Source organism: Balaenoptera ricei, chromosome 3 (genome assembly GCF_028023285.1).
Source record: "Balaenoptera ricei isolate mBalRic1 chromosome 3, mBalRic1.hap2, whole genome shotgun sequence".
NCBI lineage: Eukaryota > Metazoa > Chordata > Mammalia > Artiodactyla > Balaenopteridae > Balaenoptera > Balaenoptera ricei.
The window spans coordinates 17,060,741-17,084,453 of record NC_082641.1 but is presented as its reverse complement, the minus strand read 5'-3'; the positions used below and the strand labels follow the sequence as shown (position 1 = coordinate 17,084,453).

At 34.6% G+C, this 23,713-nt stretch overlaps 1 protein-coding gene across 7 annotated transcripts in view; it reads right to left on the bottom strand.

The window, feature by feature from the left end:
- Window positions 1-23,713, bottom strand: part of LOC132362139 (serine/threonine-protein kinase MARK2-like) — a 138,991-nt gene that overhangs the window by 64,933 nt on the left and 50,345 nt on the right. For 2 of the 7 annotated variants that reach the window (XR_009502227.1, XR_009502230.1), the window contains 2 exons: window positions 18,594-18,656; window positions 3,929-4,018 (listed from right to left, as the gene is read on the bottom strand). The exons of 2 other annotated variants lie outside the window; for them this stretch is intronic. The gene's annotated coding sequence lies outside the window, so the exon portion shown is untranslated. Of the gene's footprint in view, window positions 1-3,928; window positions 4,019-17,183; window positions 17,693-18,593; window positions 18,657-23,713 lie in introns of those variants that run through there. 3 more of the 7 variants (XR_009502229.1, XR_009502231.1, XR_009502228.1) reach the window with 2 other exon arrangements.

The window sequence follows — 23,713 nt, the reverse complement described above, 5'->3', positions numbered from 1 at the left end:
GATAAAATTTTTATAATTTTTTTTAACTACTAAATGCAAATATCATATGTTAAGAATGTTTTAAACTCAAGGAGACTATATTTAAGTTGTTTTTTCTTTTCAGTGTATTCCAAGTGGGTTTTTTTAATGTATTGAATATATGCATGGTCAATAAACACTAAGACACTAATATTTTCTTAAACTTGAACATCTGTTATAGTTTTCTAATTTACAGTTATTGAATAACTGAAATGAGAATGAATCAACAAATAATTGAATAAAAATATTTTCAATTGATTTCTATCATTCGGTGTGCCCACCCCAAATCCTCACACCTTGTTCTTTGTGCATAATATTTTCATTCTTCCAAGCTTCCCTGTATCATAGATAATCTACTATCTTCCCCAGTCTAAGAACCAGAAAAGTAATATAGGATCTCAGCCATCATCATAACTTTGATGACTGCAATTACAGCTGATGCAACCTTAGTTCAGGTATCTGGTTGTTTATTTAATTGCTAAACACATCAAATGTATTCAGTCAAATCACAACCAGCTGCTCACTAGTCCATTATATGGAAGTCTTTTATATCATTAGGAGAAGTTGCAACTTCCAGTCTCAATACAACAGAGAAGAACAAACCTGACTCCATATTGGATCTATTACTTTAGCTCTAACCTTTGTGCTCTGTTGCCTGTGATTAGTCATGCAGGCTCAGCACCTTGGTCTCTTCAATCAGTCAAAGAATATTGCCTATAGCCTGAAGGATACATAATAGCCCTTTCTCAAGGCTCTGCCTCCCAGGCTTGACCTTTAAAGCCATAAAACGTTTCATTCCTATAGAGATAAAAAGTGGCAGAACAGAAAATAACATTTGTCTTGTTGGAGGTTTACAGAAACATGATGACCAGCTCTACATGGGCAGCTGCAAGAACAAAGGATTATCAGATCCACTCCAGGACCTGGCCGGCACCAAGAAGTCTGCAAGGACCAGCCACACTCCCTCCCCTTTTAGTATAAAAGAAGCCTGAATTCTAACTCTGGTGAGACAGTTCTTTGGGACACTAGTCCACCATCTTCTCGGTCTGCTGGCTTTCCAAATAAAGTCGCTATTCCTTACCTCAACACCTCGTCTCTCAGTTTATTGGCCTGTCATGCCATGAGTAGTATGAGCTTGGACTCAGTAACATAAATGTTCTTTTCATTATGCAACCAGAAATGAGAAAAATAAAAAATCCTATTGACTCAATAGTTGAGTCTTAAGACAAGTTAAATATAAAAACATTTGTCTAGCTTTGTTCTATTACAACATAAAATTATGATTAATTTTAATATTTAATTTGAAACAAAACCCACTATCTACACACTATACATAATTTTTTGTTTTTGGTGGATGAGTTTTTGTAGGCAGAGATGTGAGGTCATCTAAGAGATTTAATATAAATTATACAAAGTTATGCACTTTACATTTTTATCTCACTTTAAGGTTAAAAAATATCAGATAAGTTACTAATTATTTGTTAATATCATCTATATATCATACATATATTAGAAATTTAAGCATTCAATTATTAAACTCCCTTATAAAAAGTATGATGTGTCTCCAGCCACACTTGTGCTAAATGCTAGGAATCCAGGATTTAAAAACACATTATCTATCTTCCAGGTAGTGGCAGAGAAAACAAGTAAATATCAGCTACATTATAATTTATATATACGCATATAATTTATGCATATTTATGTATATATATAGCCAGATATATATGCATATCTATATGTGTGTATAATATATCTCTCTCTCTCTCCAGATATAGGAAAGAAAGATAAGATTTAGAAAATACTTCCAAGAGGATGAAGAGTTTAATTTGGGGTAAATGTAAAGAAATGTCAGAAACTGTGCCATTTACAGATGTTGAGGCATAAGAGGAAATGGCTCTAGAAGAACATTAATTTATTTCATGTAGTAGGAGCTCTTGGTGAAGATATAGTTAAGGAAGGTTTAGAGAGAAAGTAAATTGATGGGAGACAGAGACTTCTAGAGTGAATCGAGGAAAATCAAACTATATCAAAGAGAATATTATTTGCTTTAGAAAAGAATGTTAACAACAGAAAAATTATTGTGACTTAGAAACCCCAGTTTCCAGAATTTTGGAAATGATTTGAATAGTCAAAAGATCCAAGGCAAAGTCAGGAATTTGTCAAATTTTCATTAAGAAGTGATAACTGATAAACCAGTTTGTATTTAGAAGGAGGGTAAAGGAGCAGACTGATAAATATTGATTAAATGAAAAGAAGTTCTTATGTAGATGGAAAATGAGCTAATATTTTGGCATGCTGAAATTGTTGGCTTGCTCAAGAGACATCCAAATTGAGATATATTTAGGCAATTATATGTGGTTTAGAACTCAGGAAAAACTAAAAGGAATTAAATAGAAATATATGTGTACATTTTATCAGCTTATGGGTACTGTTGAAACAAAAATTATGTGGATGAAATCAGCCTGGGAGGACCAAAAAAAAAAAAAAAGTTGAAAAGATAAGGTGACTGATGATTGAGGTCTGAAGAATACTAACATTTATGATGAACATGAGATATTGGTCTGAGATGGGCATATCTATCTTCACTCAATATCTAAACCTGATTTTTTTTTAAAAAACCTGAAATTCATCCAGGTATACAATGAGGAAAGCTAAAGATATCATGTAAATTATGTCTGTGGTGTACAGTGAGAAGAGCTAAGAGAAATGTGTGAATTATGTCTGAAGACTAAATAAAAAGTTTGAAACATTTACCTTAATGTAGGATAAAAAAGGAAAAATAAACATACAAACAATCTGTTACTAAAGTGAACATTACAAGTGAAAGAATACATTATGCCAGAGAATTGCAGGAAGTAAATACTTATTTTTTAAAAAATCTACTGAAGTATGAAATATAAAGATGACAAAAATTATACCTCATCTTCAATATTAAGTGACATTTACTGCAAAAAAGAACAGAGAGCTATCCAGAATAGAGAAACACTAAACTGAGAAATGAATACATTAAAAGCAAATTCAAAATCTAAGAGAAACTCTTTTTTAAATAAAGGAAAATTTCTGTATAGTATTATTATTTTAATAGAGTTTCTTTTTTACCAGTATTATGTTCACAACAAAACTGAGGGGAAAGCACAGGATTCCTAACCACCCCTACCCTCACTCATGTATAGCTTCTCACATTATCAACATTCCCCACCAGATTTATACATTTGTTACAACTGATGACTCTACCTTGGCACATCATTATCACTCAAAGTCCATAGTTTACATTACCTTTCACTCTTGCTGCTGTACATTCTATGGGTTAGGACAAAGGTATAATGATATGTGTCCATCATTATACTATGGTACAGACTATTTTCACTACTCTAAAATCCTCTGTCCTCCACCTATTCATCCTTCCCTTCTCCCCAGGCCCTGGCAATCACTGATCTTTTTACTGTCTCCATAGTTTTGCCTGTCCAGTGTGTCACAGAGTTGGATCATACCGTAGGTAGCCTTTTTAGAGTGGCTTCTTTCACTTAGTAATGTGCATGTAAGATTACTTCATGTATCCTCATGGCTTGATAGCTCATTTCTTTTTAGCGCTGAAATGGAAAAACAGCTTTTAAAATTAAATAGTTTAGGGATTTCCTCAAATGGAGTATTTTAGGAAGACATTCTGGTTAAAATAAGGATGAGGAGGAGACCTGGGTGCCACCTTACTTCTATGTCTAGAATCTCTGAGAAGGCCGTTTAAATCAATGGGCTTAAAAAGAGGGGAAAAAAAGGAAGCAAAACTAAGTAATTGTGTATTAATATATTTTTCAAAATTTCTGAATAACACAAGCTTTAAAAATTAGAGTTGAGGGCTTCCCTGGTGGCGCAGCGGTTGAGAATCTGCCTGCTAATGCAGGGGACACGGGTTCGAGCCCTGGTCTGGGAAGATCCCACATGCCACGGAGCAGCTGGGCCCGTGAGCCACAACTACTGAGCCTGCGCGTCTGGAGCCTGTGCCCTGCAACGGGAGGGGCCGCGATAGTGAAAGGCCCGCGCACCGCGATGAAGAGTGGCCCCCACTTGCCGCAACTAGAGAAAGCCCTCGCACGAACCGAAGACCCAGCACAGCCAAAAATAAATAAATAAATAAAAATAAAAGTAGCTATAAAATTAAAAAAAAAAAAAAAATAGAGTTGAAAGTGTCTGAAAAATAATTTCTTTTATATATTTATTAACTTATTGTCACTAATTCAAACTTTTATTCCACAAATTCACACGTTTTATTGTAGTCTTCCTCACTGCTCAACACTATTTTACGTTCACAATCCCTGGGCATTTAAACTAATTAGAAATTTGGTTTTCAGACTCATATGTGAATGAACATTTAAGTTCTTGACAGATTGGACACACACACACACACACACGCACACACATAGTTAGACATTCTGATGAAAATATTTTCAAAATAATAAACATCTGAATGTCAAAATTTACACACATATTATAAAGAGAAGAAATAATTATTTTTATACATAAGTATGGCTCCAAAATTTTTCACAAAGAAGTCTATGTACTATGGTTGCTAATCTGATTCAATCTTTTCCTCATCATCAGAATTTAAGTTCCATCATATTTACCAATGTGTGTATCTTTGTTGCTGCTGACACAGTAAATGGAGTTGAGGCAGTGATTTACAGGAATTTATTAAGCTGTTCAAGGCTCTTCTTATATTTACTCATGATGGCTTGGTTTCTGCACTGTCAGGTGGATGTATTATAATCTATCATTTTGGATCAGCAGTGTTTCTGGGCTCATTTTGATTTTATGTGGTCTCTACTTTGAATTGCTATAAATTAATTTTTAATTTATTTCCTTAGAAAGACTTATGTGCATTCCTATACTGGTCAAATGCAAATCACTCAAGTATTTGTAATATTTTGACTTGAAACCATGTGAATAACAAATATAATTTAAAACTTGACAGTCAAAGATTTCGGTTCTAGTATTTATGGTACAACTCTAAGTTATAAAATTATTAACACTAATGAATGTAAAATTTTGTGTGGTGTGTAATATTAAATTCATTTATTTCTGTTTAACATCATTACTTTTTATCAATATCATGATGAGTTAAGTATAGGTATTTTTATTTTTCTGGTATCACCAGATAATTTTTTATTTCATATAGATAAATTAGATGGCAAGCTAAAAGTAATTCTTTATGTGCTAAAGCTTATGCTGTAATTGATATTTATGTTCACAATGTTAAAATTTAAAAGAACAGTATTTTTACGCTTAGAGAAATATAGTAAACATACTCCAGTACTTTTTATAACTTTTTATGACTGAAATCATCTAATAAGTACCAGTTTTTGGCTTAAAAAACAAATTAGGTAATTTGATTTTAATTGAGCTGGCATATAAATTTATATAGGTCTTTTCTTAAAAGAAAGGGGTCCACCCTTTCTTATAAGCTGCCAGGGCTGCCCCGTGATTTTGAGTTTGTTTTGTGAATATCGTGTATTATTTGTGGGTGAGTTTAGGTCTGAGAGCCATTCCATGAACCCATTAAAGCTCATGTGTTTTAAGACATTTACAATTTTTTCCTACGAAGATTCTTTTTAGTAAACCACTGAAATCACATTTCTGTTATATTTGATTGCATTATAAAAATATCTAAGGGGTTCCACATCACACGTCATCATGAAAATGCAAATTAAGTCAACAATGAGATAACGTTATACATCTATTAGAATAACCAAAAATCCCAAACACTGACAACACCAAATGCTGGTTAGAATATGGAGCAATAGGAACTCTCATTTATTGCTCATGGGAATGTAAAATTGTACAGCTACTTTGGAAGACAATTCTTACAAAATAAACACACTCTTACCATACAATCCAGCAATAACTCCAAAAGTTAAAAACTTATATCCTTACAAAAATCTGCATATGAATGTTTATAACAGCTTTATTCTTAATTATCAAAATTTGAAAGCAATGAAGGTGCTCTTCAATAGGTGAATAGATAAATAAACTGTGATACATCCACCCATTAGAATATTACTCAGCACTGAAAAAGGCACTATCCAACCATTGGAAGACAGAGGAAATTTAAATGAATATTATTAAGAAAGAAGTCATTCTGAAAAGGTTACATACTGTATGATTCCAACTGTATAACATACTGGCAAAGGCAAAACATTGGAGACAGTAAAAAGTTTAGTGGTTCCCAGGGTGTGAGGGGAGAGAGAGATGAATAAGTGGAGCACAGAGGATTTTCAGAGCGGTGAAAACAGTGTTCATAATGTTATAATGATGAATACATGTCATTAATTACACATTTGTCCAAATCCATAGAATGTACAACACCAAGAGTAAACCCTAATGTAAACTATGGACTTTGGGTGATAGAGATGTATTAATGTAGGTTCATCAACTGTAACAAATGTACCACTCTGGTGAATCTAAACCTGCTCTAAAAAATAAAGTCTTAAAATCTTAAGATTTTTTTATATGTGTGTATATATATTTATATACACATACACACACATATGTAAGTGTGTGTTTTGGAAAAATATTAATTTCAAAGGCAGCAAATAAAATCCCATTCACTAGGATGCCATAATCAGTGCATAATATTACTGCAGTGGATTGAAATTAAGAACAATAATTTAATCTACTACATGTGGTGATACATTATAATCAAAATGAAAACATCCCTTTACTAAAATGTAATTGATTTATGTCTTATAACCATGAAGATATTCATTAGGAGTATATGACAGGTACTCAAAAGCAGTTAGCAAACCTCAACTTTAGAAATATTATTGACTCAAAACTCATAAAAGTTAATTCAAATTGAACCTTTATATCACCATCATGTTACAAATTCTTTCAATGGAAACATTAGAATTTTGTAACAATTATACAATTTTATAGCTAAAACATTATATAAGCAGGAAAATTTTTTAAAAACTATGTCTATGCTGAGAATTAGTTATAGAGTTGTGATAATATGTGATGTTGGAATTTTTGTAGCTAATTTCTGATATTGCATGAGATCCTTGTCCATGGTAATTATATTGCACACAGTTTGTTATACAAGATATTTTGGATCATCAAACCCCCAGGTGTCTGCACCATATGGCATGGCAGAAATGCAAGATTGCCATCTAGTGGCACATCCAAAACAAAACAAAACAGATGCCAAAACATCACTTCTCAAAATTCCAAGAAGCAAATGGTAGGAGTAAACCATATGGACTTCCTCTCATCAAGAGTGATCTAGCTACAACCAAGGAGTTGTGGGGAAAAGATACATGGATAGAGCTCTCAGGGTGTATATAATGAGTGATGATCTTTATGGCTCAAATCTAAGCCCACTAGAGAGTATGCCCTGCAGAGGCTGCACACACCAAGCAGGGTTAAACCAGCAAGCCAGCCTCTCTTCTTGCCTATACCTGTGCGTGCTCTACAAGCCAAAGATAGAGTGTTTCGGGTAAGTGGGCAAGGGGTCTGCGTGGGTTCAAGCACACAGGCTCCGTTTCACTGAGCTTGATCTACCTATTGCCATTGCCTATGTGTGTGTGTGTGTGTGGGTGTGTGTGTGTGTGTGTGTGTGTGTGTATATATATATATATACATATATATATATATATACATATATATATATATACATATATATATATATATATATATATAGTTTACCAACACTAAAATCTGGAGTCCTACAAAATGCCTTAAATACCAGCATGGTATGCTATACAATTTTCTCAGAACAAAAGCAAAATTTTATATTAAAGGAGCAGTAACAATAGACTTCTAACTATAGAGTTAACTTTCAATGCATACCAATAGGGAAACATTTGGCTAGATAGAGGAAGACTCAGATGAAGAGTATCTTAAGGAGTTGAAACATGTGCAGTCTTTTATATAGAATGAGATAGATGCACTGAACTAAAACAAACAATAAATTAGATTGTGTCTCCAACTGCTATTACACATGGTTTTCTAGACCAAAGAGTGTAAGAATGATTAGCTTATCTCACTGTCAAACTCAGTTTTCCATGTCTGGCATTTGTGCTCTCCATTCTTAAGAACTTGGGTCTGTTGGGTTACAAAAACTGTTCATGGAGGGGAGGCAACACCTCATAAGAGGACTGGCAAGTGATTCATTGATCTGGAATATGTGCAGTACTCTGCTACTTTGGGTTCCTCATGATAGTGGATAAGCAAAGGAAAAAAAAATTACTTGCTAAAACAATCAATCCTCATTACCACGAGAAACTAAGGTTACTACCACATAATGAGGGTAAGAAGGACCACTCTGGAATCCAGAGAATTTACTTAGATGTCTTTTTGTGTCTCCCAGTCAAGTAGTAACTGTCCCTGGGCACTATAAAAATCCAGACACTAGCAGGAATTAAAAAGTTCAGACACTTTGGAGATTGAAGACCTCAGTCTCTCCAACAGGTAAGCAAACTAAACCAGTCACAGCGTTGGCAGGAGGTGAGGGATATTTAGAACGGTTTGGCGGAAGAAAGATGATACATATCTGTTACGTAACCTTGAGACCAGCTGAGTCAGCAGGGACTGTGCTTTTGTTTTTCTGTATCCTTAAATTTTACAGGGGATTGTGACTTAGAACCACCTTGAAAGAGACTCTGTGATCTATCCTCTTAGGAAAATTGAGTATATTTTGTACTGACAAAAACTAGTGACACTAAGTTGTACTGTGGAAGCTTGTTATAATGCAGACAAACAATTGGATCTGAGTGGTACAAACAGTACATATTATCAGCCTCTTCAGATTGCCGAGGTCCCTCCAGTAAACCCTCAGCTGCCTACTGTGCCTCAGGTGATTTCACAGCTGATGGACTCTGCTTGCCCACTGGTGCTGAACCCTGCTTCTCAGGTGCAGCCAGATGACCAACCAATGCCCAGAGTCTTTGTTTTCCAAAGGAAACAATAAAGGAGATGGAAACTGACTTCCTGCCTGGTAAGGAGAGGAGCCAAACAATAAGACTTTAAATTGCAGTAAAGCTGTCAGTCCATAAGATGAATCTTGACCATGAGAATTAGGAGAGAGGAAAGAACTCGGTTAATAAATCCCTTCTCTTTTCTACCACCTGTGAACTGATCTGAGGTATAGATTATGAATCAACTTGTTTGATAACATCTTACTTGGCTGAATAGCCTAGAATACCTTGCTCTTCTGTGCAGGGAGAGTCTATCCCAGCATCCAACAGATCTCCTTCTTTCTCTATTTTTCCCCTCTTTTGTCCTCATTCTCAGTGTCTTGGGTTTGTCCTCACCAAATAAGAATGAGCACTTATCTTTACTTCAGGAATTGTTTTCTAAAAATCCCAAAATTGAAAGTCAAAGGTGTTACAATTTTTTTCCATAGAAATTGTACCATTTTGTATTTTCAACAATAATTGGCTCTTTCTTCACAACAGAAGGGCTTTAAAATTACAGATTTTTTCAACCTGTAAAGTGTGAAAATATATCTCACTGTAATTTTGATTTACAGTCTCAGTTTTATAAGAAATCTGAACATACTTTCATTCATTTAAAAGGCAATTGTGTATATTTCTCTGTGAGCTATTGTGCATATATTGAGCCCATATTCTTCTGGGTTGTAGATCTTTTATTAATTTTAAATTTGGATCAGGGTATAAAAATGTTACCACACTGGTAAAATTTGACCTACATTGCATACGGAAAAATTGTATTATAAAAATTGAATTTCAATAATTTAGGCATATTTTGTTGAAGAGACATGCATGCTGTAGGGTATTATAATTTTTTTATTCTCTATTTTTATGCACTGTCTCTCGGAATGGAACACTGTTGGAATCTGTAGACTATTTCACTATTATAAGATTTCTCCCTAGCCCTTGGGGCTTTGTAATTTTTTTTATTTTTAAATTTTCTTTGATTTTGTATAAATTGATACAGCAATTATGTTATTACTTAAAATGATAATAATTTTTTATTTTAGCATTCGTAACATAATCATATTTTGGGGCATAGAAACTTCAAATTTCATTAGTTCTTCAATAAAGCTCAATAAAGTTATCCTTATGCAAATTTTGCTGTATCAAAGCATAGTCACATTTTAGTACCTTGGCCTTTAAAACTGGAGTCTTAAATTTAGGAGTTTATACTGTTTTAAGTGCTATACATAAGGGCAAACCAGTTTTTAATACATGTTTTCCATATGATTTTTATAATTAATACTTCAGCAAAGATGGCATCTGTACAAATGTCTAATTTTATAAACCTCTAGTCTGAAAGTCAGTTATTGTTTCTGAAATATATTTTATAGACTCTACTTTAGTTTGTTGCTTTGAAATTCTCTTGTTTTGTTTCTGGAACAGACAACAGGACCCTAGAAGTGATTTTATTCATTCACCCAATGCCTTCCTCCCTTAATCTAGAGGTATAAGCATTTTGCTGCTCAGGACAGCAGTCGGAGATGGCTTCCTAGCAATTGAACCCTCTGCTGAAGTATTTTAGTATTTTTACAAACAGGACAGCTCCATCCGTGCACACAGGCTAAACATCTGCCCTGCACCGGAGACTTAGGCAGCTGAGGATGGAAAGACAGGGTGGAGTTAAATTGTGAAGGGCTTTGAATGCCAGGGGGTTTGGGATTCCCAAAACAAACATGACTGTCATTTATTTTTAGAGACAAACCTTAGGGAACCCCTCCCTCTATAAATATCTAATAATAAATGAGTAGTTAAATAAACAATAGTATAGCTACATAATGGAATAGTCTATAATTATTAATATCAAGTTTCTGAAGACCAGTTAATGACACAGAACAAGTGGAAAAAAAACGTGTATAGAGTATAATACCAATTTAGTAACTACAAATATGAAGATAAGAATAGAAGAACCAACATCAAACTGTAAACTGTGGTTATTTTTGGATGGTAGTATTATACTTGATTTTTATTTTCATCATTACTTTTCTCTATGTTTTAACTTTTTCTATAATGAGCACATATTACTTTTATAATGAATACATAATAAATTTTATTTTTCAAAAAAAAAAAAGAAAATTTTATGAGTCTGTAATATTTTTTAAAATCTTTCAGATTGCTTTACTTTTTGTAATAATTTTTAAAATACATGATTCTTAATGTAAAATATTTAGTAGACTACCATGCATTAAATCAAAGTTCTGTAAAACATTCTGGTTTTAGATTGGAAATTTATTGGATTTGTTCTCTACACAGTTTACTTATATGATTCTTACAAATTATTTGAAAAAAGATATAACAAAATACTTTTATATTAAAGTTTTATTTTTATTTTTTTCAAAGTTTGCAATGCAGCCACATTATTCTCAGAAAAGGATATATTTAAATTATTTTTTGATCCCTATTTGAAAATGCATTGCAATGGATTCTATAATTTCAATGGCAAAATAAAGGTTTCTGTATGAAAAGAAATAAAAATTTTAAGTAGACAAAATTGATTTATTTACAATTTTGGAAAGGACTTGTTTATATAAGTTTGAACCATCATGTTTAGAAAAATGTGTTTTATTATTTTATTTACAGTTAATAAAGAAAACACAAAATCATAACCAAAATTTGTGACCCAGAGAATCATTTGGATACCCAAGCCCAGCAGGCGATAAATGCTTATGAGGCTTTTTTAGTACAGAGTGATAAATTATTAGAGTGAAATACTATTAACTTCAAGTTCACACATAGCAATTAAATGCCATGAAGCTCTTTCTGGTGCTTTGCCCATGTTAAAAAAGCAATTGCTATTTCTTTACTCAGTCTGAGGTTAGTTCTGATTTTTAATTAGCATGAAAACAAGGACCTTCCTTTAAAACACTCTATTCCCAGGAGTGTGTTCTTCCAATCTCTAATGAAAAAATAAACACCAGGTCTACTAAGCCTCATGCTAGGTTTCACTGGGACTCATTTCATTTTGCTTTTCACAAACTCCTGGACCAAATATGCACTTTCACCTCTACTATGGACGGTTTCCTGTCTGATTTTTACACACTTATGTTAACTGCTTACTATATTTATTCTATCAATCTTGCCTTATTTTTCCAACTTCATTCAAAATGGAAGAGAGGAAGGAGAAGGGAAAAGTGTTACAAATTAAGAAGATAAATCTACCAGTAGATTAACTAGATAATGTTTTTAATGCCTAAGAAAGCGAGTTAAGGTGATACATTTCTCTGATGGGAGAGAGGGGGGAAAAACCCATACGAATAAATAAAACATATGTCATTACAGTTAAAATATTTTCTTATGAAAAACTGTAACCATACAGAGAAGGTGAAATAATGCACCTATATATGTAGCTCCTTGATTCTAGAATGAACATATAATTTTATCATCTATCTATCTGTCCACTAATACTTCTGTTCATTTGTCAATCTATCTCAGTTTTCTGATGCATTTCAAATGAAGTTGCAGACATAATCCATTTCAACCCTAAAGAGTTCAGCATGCACAAAAGTAACTAGAATTCAATATTTCTTTACATGTTTTTTCATCTGTTTTTAGGTAAACTTTATACACAGAGATATGTACAAATCTTGGGTATACTCTTCATGAGAGGTTTGAGAAATGCATATATTATATAATTGAAACTTCTATCATGATAAATCATTACCATTTCCTTGGAAAGTTCCTTCAATCTCTTTCCCAGGCTCCTTGACCCTATTTCCTCAAAGGCAACCACTAATCCAATTTTTTTCACTGCAGATTAGTTTTGCCTATTCCAGAAAGTCAAAAATAGAACCATTTATCTTTTTACATTCTGTGAATTGTTTACAGGTGCTTTGCATTACCCACTTTACAGAATAGAAAAAAATTGGCCAGAATTATTATATTATAAAATATGTTCATAATACTATCTTCCTTAAGTGTTTTGGTTTTATAAAAGTTATTATTGTTGATTTAATTTTTTAAAATTTCCCCCAAATATTCAAGCTTAACTAATGCCCTGGGCTAATTTTAGTAAGTAATATTTTTCTAGGAATTTGTCTAAATTGATGATTTCAAATAAGTTTTCAAATCTGTAAGTTTATAGTAGTTTATAATTTTTCTCTGATATGTTCATTGCTGATGTTAAATGTCATTGTATTCCCTTTACATTTATGAATTGTTTCTGCTTTCAGTATTTTTTTCTATATGTCTATTATTCTGTACAAAATAGGTTAGAGTAGCTTTAACTTCACCATTTTAAAAGTTCTTTTCTTTATTTACTAATTGCTATTTTTAACTTTAAATCTTCCCTTTCAAGTGATTTAGGTTTATTTTTTTTCTAATTTATAAATTTGATGTTGAACTTATTATTGTTACCCTGTCTGATGCAGAATGTAAGGCTATCAATATCCATGAATGTGTTTTGACTTAATTCTAGACATTTTGTTATCTAGAATTACATTATTATTTTCTGTGGGTGTTCAGGTCTTCATTATGATCTAATTGTCTCATGAATTATTAAAATTACTTTTATTAATTTTAAAAGTTGATGTATTCTTAAATTTTTAAAGTTTTCATGTTTGTTTTGTTTTACTTATTGATTTCTCAACTGTTTTGTAGTCAAATAATATGGTCTGATGATAACAGTTACTAGAGAGTTGTTATCAATCCAGAGATTACCATCTTGAGCAATCTGAGTTTGAGATATTGGATACAGGACATGCATTTAGGACCATGAGTGCATCTTCCAAACAGTTTCAAGTGGTTTCCCCCTGAGTAAGATCTGTCCCTTCTTACTTCAATGTTAACTCACTCACTGCTTTAGGGACTTCCCACATAATCCAAGGCTCTGGCCAACTGAAAATACAGTCACTGTGTCCAAATATTAGATTTAAAAATTTTGCTTTATAATTATTATAATAATGATATCATATATCATAATTATATATGATATATCATCATATATGCCAATTTCTTATAAATTGACTCTGGTCTATTTTAGATAAACATATAGACCCTGGTCAATTTATAATCTCAATTATTTTTAAGTTCTGATCTTTAAAAAATAGAATATTGTGTTTCTCAGTTTTAGTTTTTATGTTACTCTATTTTCAGCAGTGTCTGTTTTCCTATGTATTGCCTCTTACATGGGGTCATTTTCTATAATCATTTCCACTTCTCTTCTATATATTTCTTGAACTTTGTTAGCTTATTTTTCACCCTCTTCTGTTGTCAATCAGGAGTCTTTTATATCTGTTTTGAGACCATTCTTACTTTTTTTACAAAAAATTCTTTCAATCAATATTGATATTTTTGACAATTTTCACCTGCTTGGGAGCAACATTTGTAGAGATTAGAAGGTGGGACTAGTTTTCCTTACCTGCAAATTTTCCATGTTCTTTTATATTTTTGTATTCATCCACTACTGCTTGTGTAACTGTTATTTCTGTGGTGAGGTATTGTTTTGTTTTATTTTTGGTAGTGCAGGATTTTAACTTTGATTCCTAGCAGGAGATGCCTTTGGATACATTCTTAAGATGGAGTGGGAGATCTCCAGTAGCTTAAAGTCATCTATTTGGATGTGCTTATCTAAATATACATTGCCCATTTATTCAGTGATCCAACGTAGTGGTTTTGCCAATTGGTAAGCATCACTATTCTGAGTATAAACTCAATTACAAAGAAAGTAAGCACAAGATGCAGTCTTTTTTTTTCCTAGGCTTTCTTTGGGACGTATTCATGTCAAAACCGTCTATGTAATCAGTCCACTATAAACCCCACCTCTCACCAATATATCAGGTGACTTATTGAGTCCACAGGTATTAACGTCACTTCACAAATAATGTCCTATAATTCTATGGCCAGGTCAGATCCTTTTGTTTTAGTGCAAAGCTACCATGGACTGAAATTCCCTTGAGAGAAAGTTAAAAGGAAGATATACATCTAATATTTGTATGGTTCTCTTCAAGAAAATCTAGCCTTGCTTTTTGCAATACCCTATACCCAGTTTCCCTTATTGTTAATATCTTACATTACTATGGTACGTTTATAACAACTAATGAACCAATATTGATGCATCATTATTATTAGAGTCCTTAATTTATTTGTATATCACTAGTTTTTATTTATATCCTTTTTTATTTCTGTTCCAGGATGCCAATGAGTATACCTCATTACATCGCCTTGTCATGTTTCCTTAGGCTCCTCTAGCCTCTGAACTTTATCAGCAGAAATATCTTTTGAGTAGTAATATTGGCTATATATAACAAGTAAATGTCACTCAAGAAGTAAAATCCCCAAAAGGCTTACAGTTTCTTCATCTAAATTGTACTAAAGAATTTCCAGCATTGCCACTTAATTTATTATGTATAGCTATTGAGGCCAGGTCTTAGTCAATTAGCCTAAGAAATAATTAAAACCATTCAAAGCTGCTAGACCTACCACACTGTATCTAGTTGCTTGTACATATTTAAATAAGTTTTTTCATGTATATTCATGTTCTTTACTTTTTAGTGGACCACCCTCAGGATCTGTTAATATGGTATCTAGTACCACACATTTTCCAGATCCCCACTCCCAGTATTTTTATCTAAATACTATAATTCTCTTGGTGGGAAAACTTTGTGCTTTCAGGTTTGTTTGTTAATTCACTTAATGAAGTAGCCAGTATACCCACAAAGCTCTTGCATTTCTACCGTCCTTTAACTGAAAGTAAAAAAGCTTCCTGCAAAAACCTGCTTTCACTGCACTGCATGTTACAACATTCCAGGTGTCTCCAAGTAATAATAAAAATATTTCCTTTGCCAGTGTTTTTTGTGGGATACTGAAGTCCCATACCTAAATATGAATTGAATTTTCAGTGCTGTCACTTTCAATTAACCCAGTTAAACAAGGACAGGTTTCTCCCAGTGACAGCAAACAACTGGCCAAGATTGGTCATGTACCTAGGCCTTAGTTGCCAGCCTGTAGTTTTTTGGTGATCTATTATTGTGTTACCTACTTTTCTAGAACTTAGTGGCTTAATAAAAACCATAATTACATTATTCCTTATAATTCTGTTGTTTGACTGGGGCCCAACTGGGTGTCCTTATGCCCTTCTGTTTGGAGTCTCTTATGTAACTAAGGTCAGATGGTTGCTCCAAGATGGCTTCGTGTATGTATCTTGTGTTGCTGGGGAAGGCTGGTTTTGGGGCTCAGTAAGACACTGAATTCCTGAGTCCCAGTCTCAGTGCAGCTTTGCTGTGTCCAGATGGCCTCTTTCTGGGGCCTTGCCATGTGTTCTCCCAGTAGTGTTTCTTAATTTTTATATAATAACTCAGGGTTTCCAGGAGTGAAAAGTGGAAACTATTATGGCTTCATAAGGCAAACTGTGCAACTGGCACAAGGTTGCCTCTGCCACATTTAAAGTGAATCACAGGGCCTGACTAATTTAATAGGTGAGGGGACTACACTAAGATGTGAGTATTGAGAGGTGTGATGATTCATCAGGACCATGTCTGAGAACTAACTAAGACAAGTGGAGAGAAAGACAGTTTCCCTCCTTAGAGATTTCACCAGACTTACAACATGGAGGACTTGCTAAAAACGTAGTTTCAATTTTGAGAAAGCAAGATGTGGCAACTATCTACCACATGATGGAATCCTACTCCTAAGAAGTGCAGTGGCCTCTTCTGCATGGTGTGGTGACAAAATGATCCTCTGAGTGCAAGAACAGTATTTAAAAAAAAAATAGCTGCTCTCTACTTTTGTTATCCAGGTGATCTTTTCTAACTCCAAGAGTTAACCCGTTTCTTGCTAGTGTCTGTGGCATAATGGAAATTTCCAATTATTAGGGAAAGTATGTTACCAATTCTAGAGCTATTTATACCAAAATGATACTCGAATCTCCAGATTCTTGTCCTGTCACATATTCGTTTTTCTGCTCTGACAGTACAGATATATTTGATAAGGATAGGGTTTCAATATGAATTTGACAAAAATGATAAGAAATACAGGAATTCTTCCTGAACTATCACCTGTTCTTCTGTAAGATGCTTGAAGGAACATGAAATATTGAATTATTATCTAGAAGGTATATATCTCATATCTTTCTGCAGGTGTCAGTGCTAAGCTCTGCAAAAATTTCAGCCAAGACCTTGACATATTCCTTTTTTTTAAATTAATTTTTATTGGAGTAAAGTTGATTTACAATGTTGTGTTAGTTTCTACTGTACAGCAAAGTGAATCAGTTATACATATACATATATCCACTCTTTTTTAAGATTCTTTTTCCATACAGGTCATTACAGAGTATTGAGTAGAGTTCCCTGTGCTATACAGTAGGTTCTTATTAGTTATCTATTTTAAATACAGTAGAGTGTATATGTCAATCCCAATCTCCCAATTTATCCCTCCCCCCTTTTCCCCCTTGGTAACCATAAGTTTGTTTTCTATACCTGTGACTCTATTTCAGTTTTGTAAATAAGTTCATTTGTACCATTTTTTTTTAAATTCCACATGTAAGCAATATCATATGATATTTGTCTTTCTCTGTCCGACTTACTTCACTCAGTGTGACAGTCTCTAGGTCCATCCATGTTGCTGCAAATGGCATTATTTTGTTCTTTTTTATGGTTGAGTAATATTCCATTGTATATATGTCCCACCTCTTCTTTATCCATTCCTCTGTTGATGGACATTAGGTTGCTTCCATGTCCTGGCTATTGTAAATAGTGCTGCAATGAACATTGGGGTGCATGTATCTTTTCGAATTATGGTTTTCTCCAGATATATGCCCAGGGGTGGGACTGATGGATCATATGGTAGCTCTATTTTTAGTTTTCTAAGGAACCTCCATACTGTTCTCCGTAGTGGCTATACCGATTTACATTCCCACCAGCAGTGTAGGAGGGTTCCCTTTTCTCCACACCCTCTCTAGCATTTATTGTTTGCAGACTTTCTGATGATGGCCATTCTGACTGGTGTGAGGTGATACCTCACTGTAGTTTTGATTTGCATTTTTCTAATAATTAGTGATGTTGAGCATCTTTTCATGTGCCTCTTGGCCATCTGTATGTCTTCTTTGGAGAAACATCTATTTAGATCTTCCACCCATTTTTTGATTGTGTTGTTTGTTTTTTTGATATTGAGCTGCATGAGCTGTTTGTATGTTTTGAAGATTAATTCCTTGTCAGTTGCTTCATTTGCAAATATTTTCTCCCATTCTGTGGGCTGTCTTTTTGTTTGTTTATGGTTCCCTTTGTTGTGCAAAGGCTTTTAAGTTTTATTATGTCTTGTTTGTTTTTTTTGTTTGTTTTTATTTTTATTACTCTGGGAGGTAGACCAAAAAAGATCTTGCTACAGTTTATGCCAGAGAGTTTCTGCCTATGTTTTCCTCTAAGAGTTGACATATTCCTAATTTCTAATACTCTCTAATTTTCAGTTGGTCACGAACCCAAAGTGAATAGACTATCAAAGTACGTAATATCTTGTAGAAGAAAAAAAAAGGAAGTAAGCAAGAATACTAATTTACCATATAGATCCAGGAATAGCCTTATATTTTATATCATTGCTTAAGAAGCATAAATTCGAAGGGACAAAAGAAAGCCCTTGACTTTTCAACACAGAGAACTGTACCTTGATAAACATGATCCAATCAGGGTCAGGAATCTCCTCACTTAGGTGGACTTTGCCTCTTTTCTGGGTTGAAGGTGTAATGAAACAGGGAAATAGAAAGTGGATACGGAGACACAGAGATAGACATATTTGTTAGGTTAACGCTTTTTAACACCACAATCAGCTATGCAAAGGCAATTTAGTTTCTTTTTTTAATCCCAAATTCATCTGTTTTTCCTTCTAAGTCTCTACCAACATAGTAACGAGAAATGCAATCAATATAGATTCCACTCAGGTAAACAATCCAAAGCAACAAAAGGGAATTCAGTGAAACAGTCACTGTATTTAAGTAAAATCTATTTTTCATAACTTTGGGAATTAACATGTATAATTACTTGTAGCAAAATTAATGAAAAACTGAAAGGATCATCCATAAATATATAAATTATACTGCTGGATTTCTATGTTTCCTCCATACTCATATTTAATCTGTTATAAAATATACTTTACAGTTTCCATCCTCAACCTGTCTCATGTTTAAACTTCCATCTGAATATGTCTCATACAAATATTCCAACTAAGACATTCATCTATAGAATGAATGACAGTGAACCTGAGAAGGAGTATTATAAAGCTAAAATTAAACCTAGTTACAGATTCAAAATGTCAGCATAATAAACAAAACGAAGGTGTTCTGAGCCAAACCTACTTTATTTCAATATGGGAAATGTGTTTTACAAATGCACAATATTTAACATGCCCAATAAATATAATTGCAAAATGAACATTTGAAAGGTGAAGCCTAACAATTGATGACTAATGCAATTGTCAATGGGAAAAATGGTGATATATTGAGAAAGATATGTACACAATTAATGACAATAATTAAACTGGTAGGTAGTCATTAGCAGCAAAGAGGAGACAGTGGCGAGAAAGACAAGAAGAAATCGATTCACACCCAGCCATCTGGGAACTCTCCCTTGACCACACCCAGAATGGGCGAAACTATGGTTGTGTGGTGGGCAGTTTATCCTGATAAAGAGTGAGCACAGTAACATGAGGGGACATCCCCGGGCTGCGCATGCCCAGACCAGACAGGCGTATAACCTATAGTAAACCCAAACTCATTATATCATAATTATAATAAAATCTACATGTGGTTTTGCCCCCGAGTGGGCGTTTCTTAGCGATTCAAGGGTGAGAGCATGCGCAGCAGTAAACTTGTTACATAGCTCGCGACTGTCAATCAAATAATGATCCCTTGTCACTCAACCCCTCCTCCCTGCAAAATGCTCCTTAAAGGTGCCCTTAAGCCTGTACGGGAATGCTGCTTTCAATTCGCAGAAACAGCCCGCGCGCGCTCTCTCTCTCTGAGAGTGTACCTCTGCTTTGATAAACTTTGCTTTGGGCTTGCTTCACTTCGCTGACATAGCCCGCTCTCTTTCTCTCTCTCCCGCTCTGAGAGTGTACCTCTGCTTCGATAAACTTTGCTTTGTGCTTAAGCTTAACATGGTAGTTTGCAATTCTTTGCTTACTATCTTGGAACCGATTGCTGGTGAGGGTCTTCCGCTGACCTCCTCGGTTGAAGCTGTTTTGTTACAACGCCATGTCCACCCAGACAAAACCAAACAAAATCATAATACCTGTCTATCTGTACTCAAAGAATCAAGAAAATTGAAGCAATCAGAAATTTAATTAGGCTAAAGATTTTTTTTAAAAGGCATTTTAAAAAGAGATGAGGATTTAAAGTATTTTAACCAGTTCTGAGTAGGGTATCAGACAAGCAATGCAGTGCATTTCTCAGTCATTTCCTGATCCTTTTGAAAGCAGATCTTTTGCCCCTTTCCTGTTTGCCCACTTCTGTTCCCCTCTAACCTTAAAATAACCTAATTATAGGAATGAGATCACTGGGCAATTTAACCTAACTCCTGATTTATGCTCTCCTGAATGCACACCATGCCTTGTCTAACCTGTTGATTCTTTTCCTAGATAAAAAGTAAGAATGAAGAATTAAGTAAAGAATAATTAGCTCTCTACCCACAACAGCCCCCTAAGCAATCCTGCAGGCAGATCATGAGGGCAAGATAACATCTGAAGAGAGAGTCAACCAGTCTGCATGCAATGGAGATTGCTGCAGAACCCAACCTCCTGCCTGGATAATTCACTGAGATTCTTCCCCCCATTTTTTCCTTTAAGAATTGTCATGGTTGAGCAGAATCTTTGGAGTTGGTCCCTAGACACAAGTCCAACATCTCCCCAGATTGCTGGATTTCCTAACTAAAGCAGCTTTCCTTTCTATTGAGACTTGCCTCTTGAATTATTGGCTTATGAGTGGTAAGGAGCCAAACCTGAGTTCGGTAACACTTTGAGGCCAGTTTTAATAGTGTGTACTTGAATTCCTTGGTTCCAGTTGTGTTCCTAAATCCCTAGAGAGGCAGTTTTGTGGTTTTCTGGAAGTCATTTCTAGATTTACAACCTAGAGCTGGTGTATCCTACCTGTTGTGGACTGAATTGCATCCTCCCAAAATTTGTATGACAAAGTCCTAACCCCAGGGACCACAGAATGGGACTATGTTTGAAGATAAGGTATTTAAGAGGTAATTAATTTAAAATGAGGCCATTAGGCTGGGCCCCAATGCAATCTAACTATTGTCCTTATAAGAAGAGATTAGTACATAGAGAAATGCACCAGCGCCACACATGCACTGAGTGACGACCATGTGAAGAGGCAGCAAGGGGGCAGACATTTGTAAGCCAGGGAAAGAGGCCTCAGAGGAAACCAACCCTGCCAGAAACTTGATCTTGACTCCAAGACTCCAGAGCTGTGAGAAAATAAAACTGTGTTTTAAGCCATCGGATTTGTGGTATTTTTGTTGTGGCAGCCCTAGCAAACTAACACACTGCCATTTCTAAGATTATTTACCTAAATATTTGTACTTAATTCTTTCTGGTAAAATAGATAGATAGTTTATCTTCCCTGGATTGAACAGTGATAGACATAATGTTTAACAATAAAGTTAAGTAACAGATCCTCAAAACTGGAAATCTGGGATTGCTTATCTGAACTGTTTGGGTTTGAATGCAAAGATGATTCTAGTCTTCTTGGAAATGGAAATCAATAGTGCATGACACACAATGGCAAAACAGTTACATTATCACAAAAGTAGCCTACTAGAAACAAGACTTCAGCAGAGGGAGCAGGTATGTTTGACTAGTATAATTTGAATGAGGAGTTCAAGTGATGCGGGAACCATGGTGGTGTCTTAAAGTACAGAGAGTTGCAAAATAGAAAAGATGACAACCTCGGGGCTTAAAACATCATTTAAAGGAATGAATAAAAGTTAAAGAGGTAAATAACAAAAGAGAATATTTGAATGCCCTATAAGATGAAAAGTTGCTCAGCATCATTTTTCATTTGGAAAATATATTTTAGGAGCATTTTAAAATAAAATAAACACTTTAATTCTAGTAAAAGTAAAGAAAATGATACCAGACTAGCCCTACCACCATAAATATTTTTTTTTAAATGAATAATATACATTAAATAACTGTTTCTGGCTAGTGAATGGCAGGCATCACAAGGCTACAATCCCAGAGAGAAGCAAAATTAAAAAGATGAACCCCGGGCTTCCCTGGTGGCGCAGGGGTTGAGAATCTGCCTGCTAATGCAGGGGACACGGGTTCGAGCCCTGGTCTGGGAAGATCCCACATGCCGCGGAGCAACTAAGCCCGTGAGCCGCAACTACTGAGCCTGCCTGCGTGTCTGGAGCCTGTGCCCCGCAGCAAGAGAGGCCGCGATAGTGAGAGGCCCGCGCACCGCGATGAAGAGTGGCCCCCGCTTGCCACAACTAGAGAAAGCCCTCGAACAGAAACGAAGACCAAACACAGCTATAAATAAACAAATAAATAAATAAATAAATAAATAAAATTTAAAAAAAAAAAAAAAAAAAAAGATGAGCCCCCTGAGAGCCATGGCTCTTGGCCTGTGGCAATTTTACCACTGAGGAGCTGGTTGCTGAAGTCTGTCCAGAGCTGGGAATCCTTACTGATCTAAGCACTTTCTATTCCTTCTTATTCTAAATGGTGCTTTTGTATTAATGTCTTTTTACTGTTTCCAGAGAATCCTTTGTTGTCCTTTCTTAGCACTCCTCACAATCATTAATCCCTAGGTGAAATCGGTCTTCCCTTCTAGTCTAAGTTGGGCATCTTTTAATCATTTTCACTGAGAAAAATTAGTGCACTAACTCTGGCTCAAGAAAAAGTTGCTTAAACAGAAATGGTAAAGCAGTTAAAAAATTTTAACCAATCTTGGCCCCAAAACACAAAAAAGAACCCCAAATGAGTAATTATCCCATAAGTAAATGAACATTAACTGTTTCTCAATTTTTATGAAAGACATATATCATATACTTGGAAAAGATAAAACTATTTGTATACTTCTCAAGGTTTTAATTTGAAAACTATATGCAGAAAATATTTAATGGCAAAAATCAATTGCTATGAAAGGTGATATTTGTTGCCTGATTCATATGAAGTAGCAAATGCTTTTTGTTTTGTTTTGTTTTTTAACTTTATTGGAATATAATTGCTTTACAATGGTGTGTTCGTTTCTGCTTTATAACAAAGTGAATCAGCTATACATATACATATATCTCCATATCTCCTCCCTCTTGTGTCTCCCTCCCACCCTCCCTATCCCACCCCTCTAGGTGGTCACAAAGCACCGAGCTGATCTCCCTGTGCTATGCAGCTGCTTCCCACTGGCTATCTATTTTACATTTGGTAGGGTATATATGTCCATGCCACTCTTTCACTTTGTCCCAGCTTACCCTTCCCCCTCCCCATGTCCTCAAGTCCATGCTCTATGTCTGCGTCTTTATTCCTGTCCTGCCCCTAGGTTCTTTGGAACCATTTATTTTTTTTTTTTTAGATTCCATATATATGTTTTAGCATACATATTTGTTTTTCTCTTTCTGACTTACCTCACTCTGTATGACAGACTCTAGGTCCATCCACCTCACTACAAATAACTCAATTTTGTTTCTTTTTATGGGTCAGTAATATTCCATTGTATATATGTGCCACATCTTCTTTATCCATTCATCTGTTGATGGACACTTAGGTTGCCTCCATGTCCTGGC